The sequence below is a fragment of the Myotis brandtii genome, unplaced genomic scaffold (genome assembly GCF_000412655.1).
Source record: "Myotis brandtii unplaced genomic scaffold, ASM41265v1 scaffold265, whole genome shotgun sequence".
Taxonomy (NCBI): domain Eukaryota; kingdom Metazoa; phylum Chordata; class Mammalia; order Chiroptera; family Vespertilionidae; genus Myotis; species Myotis brandtii.
The window spans coordinates 2334326-2340452 of NW_005360086.1; positions in this window are offsets into that span (position 1 = coordinate 2334326).

The window sequence follows — 6127 nt, forward strand, 5'->3', positions numbered from 1 at the left end:
TTGCCGACTAAAGTCCAAACAAAAACTATAGATGGCTTTCTCACTGTTCTGCATTTGGGGATTTTCTATGCCCTGCCATCTTACCACGTGATCAGTGCGGAAGGTCACAATTACAGAGAGAGATGGGGCATAGGTGCGAGTCAAGGAAGAGGGAATATTCTAGCCTGGGTGTGTGCGCATGGGAGGGGGTGCTGGTGCTAAAGTTGGAACACGGTTCCATTTGTTTATGCAACACAGAAAGCTCCTACTGTGTGCTAGGCCCTGCCGGGGAGTATGGGAGGAGCCCCAGCTCTGCGGGGAAGATGGGCAAGTCAGCCGACCACGGCCAACTGGGACGATGAATGCTCTCCGTGGTGGCTTTGCCCTGGGTTGGTGGGGGACAGTGGGGAGAAGGAGACGTTTTCAAACCGGATTTGCTGAGGACGGGGCCAAGGACATCCCAGGAAGGTAGGAGGGCGGGTGTGCAGGCCCAGAGGCTGCAGACCTGACACCGCGTGCTTTCTCTTGCTTCCCTGTCTCCGCACGTGCTTGCCCCCTGCCTGGAGCAGGAGACCCTGGGGATAGGGAAATATGAGCACATCCGTCAAAGGCATGGAGGCCAGAGGGAGTGTATGTGTACGGAGGCGGGGGAGAAGGGGGGGTTAGCATAGAGTTGGGAGTCAGGCTCAGACCCGAGGTTCAGATCATCTCCCTCTCCCTGGGGGAAGGAAGGAAGGATGGAAAGGGCAAGAAGCCCGTTAGGAAGACACTGCAGCAGGAAGGAGGAGGGCCAGCGCTGCGGGAATGGAGACCTGGTGCGTGGCTGGTTTTCAGCTGCAGACTTTGCCAACTGCTGATCCCCCAGGGGGACGACGGGGAGGAGACTTGAGCTGCTGCCTGGCAGAGACCTTCCCAATGAACCTGGGGGACCAGGCCCCTCCAGGGGAGACAGTGGACGCCGTCATGATGGTATCTGTCCGCATCCAGGCGTCACACACAGGGACGTGAGGACCCAGAGAGGGTACCACTGGCCGGAAGTTCCACAGCCAACCTAGCGACGGGGCCCGCTGCCCGACCCGTGATTTGTGTCCCCTTCTCGTCATGCCTCACTCCCTGCCCAGATGCCAGGGCTCAGAGGCAATTGCTGGAAACGGCCAAGGCCTGACCCCCACGCAGTTCAGGAGGGAGCCGGCGTGGAGGCACGCGGCGGGACATTAAGTTAACAGCCCCTCTGGAATGGCCCTGGCCCTGAACTCCTCTTTAAAAATTTGTCTTCAACCCCGAAAACGAATCGAGGGACCTTATAAAGAATAGTTATTGACAGAGAGCTGCTCTGGGAGCACCGGGAACCAGGCCCATGAATCAGCTTGCTGGTAAAATGAGCCTCCTCAGACAGCCAGGGCTGGCGAAGGCAGAGCCGGAGATCCGGACAAGCGGCCGTGAGCCTGCACCAGCCCCCTGCACCAGCCCCACACGGCCAGCCTCCCCACGCCAGCCCCGGACGCACCCCCATGCCCGTCTTCAACAGATAATGGACAAGCACCTTCGATCTGCCCCCTGGAGAGAAGGCGTCTGCTCAGGGAGCCAAGTGGAGAAAATACACTGAATGGGCCAGAGAAGGAAACCCACTGGCAGTGATGGCAGTTCCTAAGCTGGGGGCAGGGGCTCCCGGGATCTGACTGTGCCTTTGCTGTGGGGCCTTCCGCCAGAGCATCCCCAGCTCTGGACGCTCGTGGCTGCTTCTTACAAACATGCAAGTCACCGCGACAAGGCGTGTCCACTGACTGCCCCGGAGAGGCCCCGCTGTTTCAGCACCTGTATCGCTAACGAGTGCCGAGAGAGAGAGAGAGAGAGAGAGAGGCATCACTACTCCCGTCTTACAGATGAGAAGTCGGGAGCACAGAAAGGGCAGGAGCGGGCCCGTGGTCTCCAGCTTAGCCGTGACCCGGGAGGCAGCTACCAGCCTACCCTCTCTCTGCTGCATCCTGAAGCCCCATTGACGATTGAAAGGGGATGAGGTTGGAGAGATTCGGAGATGGGAGGGTAGGGAGGGGGTCTCTAAAGACTTGATGCCCTCAGTGATGGGGACCCCCACTTAAGATTTAATTCGTGGTCAGTGTTTGGGGGCAGGCGGAATACTACAAGCCTAAGGCCTCTCTGCCAGTGTTGAATGGACTGTGCTCCCTCCCCTCCTGGGAGCTCCATCCCCAGCTAAGTGTCTCCAAAGCCAGTCACCCAACCCTCTCTTAGTCACACCTTCAAGCAGAGGACCACAGGGCTTTCCTGAACAAGGTGCTGAGCTGGGCTTGTAAGGAGAGCTGGGAGCACAAGCAGAGATGCCCACTGAAGGCGGGTGGGTATGAACCAGCACCTGTGCTCTCCCTTGGGACACTGGTTGCCCCTTCAGTCGCAAGAGACACTGGGAAGCGGAGGCCATCCCTATGTGCACACTCCTGCCACAGTAGCCTGCCCAGTGTCGTTCAGATCCTTGCCATTAATCTGACCAAGGAAGTAGGGGTACGAAATAACAATTACTAACCTTTTCTGAGAGCCCATGACGCTCTAATAATCACTTTAGATCCATCACGTCATCGATTCTTCAGGGTAACCAAGTAAGGTAGGTGCTATTATTACACCCATTTTACAGATGACAAAACTGGGGCTCAGAGCAGTTATATGATTTATCTCATGCCACACAGCACATTTAAATAGCAGAGCCAGGGTTCAAACCCAGGTTACCTTGGCTCCAATTTCCTCATCTTCACCCTGCCTTCCCTGGTGGGGATCTGGAGTTCAGAGAATTATTCTGATGCAATGGCAAGAGTACCAAGTGGGAGTCCAGGGGCTTGGTGGGAGGTCTCACTCTGTCCTTGCCTGGTCACCTGGCCATGAGGCCGGCCCTGCCTATGTCTGGAACAAGTCAAGATCCTCCACCAGATTCCAGGGGCCAGATGGTCCCTTTAGTGCCTTCAGACGTGATGGTTCTCAGGTCTCAAGGTGTAAAGCCCTGGGCACCACCCAGCCCTGCCAGTTCACACCTCCCGCCCTCCACCCTCCACCCTCCACCTCCTAGAGAGATGGGTGCTGTGGGGTGAGAGGCACGGGTCAGAGTCCTCCAAGCTCTGCCAGCTCTGCCATCCTCTCCTTCATGCCACCCTGGGCAGCCGTTCCCAGGAGCTGGGGATTCTCCATGTTGGGGGGTGGGGGGAGCACAGTGAAGGTGCGAAGGGGGGATGGGAATGATAACTCCCCAGGTGTGCCAGAGCGGCAGGGAGTCTCAGGGCTAAGACGGAGCTTAAGGTTCAAGTTGCCAGCGCCCTGCCCATGGGGAGGTCCCCGTCTGATGGAAGAGGAACCGGCCCTGCCCTACAGCAGCTCCCAGTCTGAGGGGGAAACCACCCACTCAGTTTGACGAGGGAGCTGATCACACCCTGAAGGAACGAATCATCCGTCAGAGACACAGGCAAACAGGTGCCCAGGAGGGCACAGTGACCTACGCACGCACTTAGGCCACAGAGCAGCGGAAATAAAGGAAACGTGGAAGCCGGGCAGTTAATCCAGAAAGGCAGCCTGGAGGAAGGTTGTGGGCGGCAGCGAGGGGTCTGCAGACAGCTGGGAAGTCAGAAATAACTACTTGAGGATTAGGAGGTGGGATGGACTGATCCTGGCTGAGGGGAGGGAGCCCTGCGGGGGCCTGGCTGAGAGGAGGGGTGTGGAGGGAGGGGAGGAGGCGGCCCTCCCTCAGGTGACCCCAGAGAAGCCCCGAGCTGCCGGGGAGACCACTGCTGCTGTCCAGGTTTGGGAGAGGCCCGAGAGGAGTCCCAACCCTTTTCACTTCTCAGGAATATAGAGGAGCCTGTCGCACAGGGAGGCAGCCTGGACTGGGCACAGGGGCTTGGCTTCCAGTCCCCTGGGCACTGTCACTCACAGTGTGGCCCGGCATGAGTCTCTAGCCCTCCTCTGTGAGACCAGGGGTCTGGAGGATTGTGGCCTTAGTGCACACCCCAGACTGACCTGTGTCCTGGCCGGCAGCCCAGTGGTGACCTCCCGCATGTGGATCCAAGCAAAGGCGTCCTGCTGCCTGGCAACCCCTTTCCTGAGCAGGGCTGGGACGCAGAGTGGGCCTCAGCCCCTCGTGGCGCTCCCAGCCCTGTGCACCTGCAGCTGCAGGACCCCCGAGGAGTGGGCCCCACCGCCTTGAGCCCCAGTTCTGCCGCTGCCTGCCTGTGTGAGCTCAGACAGCCCCGGCCTTCCTTCAGGGGGCACCATCCTCCCCCCTGCCCTGCCTTCCTCTCCCGTGATGGAAGTTCCCAGCAGGCCTTCCTGAGACTCGCAGGCAGGGGCGCTGGGGCTGGTCCCTGTAGCTTGTCCCACAGGGAGAGCGGGCAGGGCCTGTAGCAAGTTCTGCAGCCCCCGGCTTGTGCTGAAAGTGGACTCCGCCTGCAGACCCCTCCTGACCGATCAAAAGGCGAGGGTGGCTAGAGGGTTGCAGATGGTGGGAAGTGGTAGATGAAGGGTCCCTCTTGCCTCCCTTCTCTCTCTGCCCGGCCCTCTTACTTACTCTCTGCCTCCACAGACGCATACACCCCGCCCTCCACGAGGCAGCGAGCAGAGCCCACCTTCCCTGGTGGGATGCGGTTCATCAGCGCCGACAGGAGCTGGGACTCCCTTCAGGGACTTCTCCCTCCCACACTCCTGCCCACGGTGCCTCCTTCCGCAGCCTGTTCCCCGCCCTTTCCAGGCTCCGTTCCAGACTCCAGACCCCTCATGGGATGGCTAGATCCAGGGAAGGGGCAGGCCCAGGGGATGGCTGGTCTGTGGTTACCCACTGGGCAGGGACCACAGCCCCCAGGGAGAGGAGAGAGGAGGAGGGGAAGCAGAGAACGCCAGCTGCTGCAGCATTTCCAGGAACTCTCTGGAGATGCCAGGGCCACAGGGTGACCTCCACCCCAGCAAACCCTCTTCCTGGAACACACCCAACAAGGCACCCAACGCACCCGGTGATGAAAGTGCCACCTTTGTCAGCCGATGAGGGACCGGGCTCTGTGGGCAGCAGGGTAAGCACAGAGCACCTGCACACATTCCCAACACACACAGAGCACGCGTCCTCAACGCCCACTCTCCGAGCACCCTGCTCATTCACACTGCAGGCAGCTACAGACGGCCCTCCTACACACATATGCATGTGCATGCATGCACACCATGCATACACACATACACTCCCTACAGGCACACATGTACCCACAGGGGCACACACACACACATGCACACCAGCAGTTGGAGCCTTCCTCCTCCTGCAATGCAGTAATAACCTGAGGAAGCTACTGCCTGACCACAGTGTGGGGCAGAGCCCTCAGCCCCTCCACCCACCAGGAGGGAAGGCGGAGGTCACAGGGGATGGGGAGGCGGGTCCAGAGCTGTGAGTGAAGGACGGGTGGGCCTACCGGAGAGGGGCTGGAGTAAAGGCAGGTGGCACTCTGGCTTTGGTGTTCCCAGGGGCTCTGCAGAGGCACCGGCTGCCCATCTGCGTGAGTCACCTGCAGAGTGGCTGATGGGTGGGAGCTTGCTGGAGAGAGGGGTGGTCAGGGGCACAGTTAGTCCCTACTTCAAACAACAAATAAACAGTCGCTCAGAAGAAGACCTACCCATTTACATGCAAGCCATGGCCAAGTTAATTACAAAGATTCCTATCTGCTCATTAGAGCTGACTAGAGGATCCTCTGTTTGGAAACACTCTGCAGTGAAAAGGGCTATGTCATTAACTCTAATGAAATGATTTATTTTGGGCCCCGTGCCTGGTGAGGCAGAACCTGGGGCCGGAAGTCCTCATCCCAGAGGTGGGCCCTGGTTCTTGAGTTGACATTCTTAAAAAACAAAAAATATATTTTTATTGATTTCAGAGAGGAAGGAAGAGGGAGAGAAAGATAGAAACATCAATGATGAGAGAGAATCATTGACCAGCTGCCTCCTGCACGCCCCCTACTGGGGAATAAGCCCGTAACCCGGGCATGTGCCCTGACCGGGAATGGAACGGAATGGAACCGTGACCTCCTGTTTCATAGGTCAACGCTCAACCACTGAGCCCCGCCGGCCGCTTGGGCTGATAGTCTTTGCATGGAAACCAAGAAGACTTCTGGGAGGAAAGGGA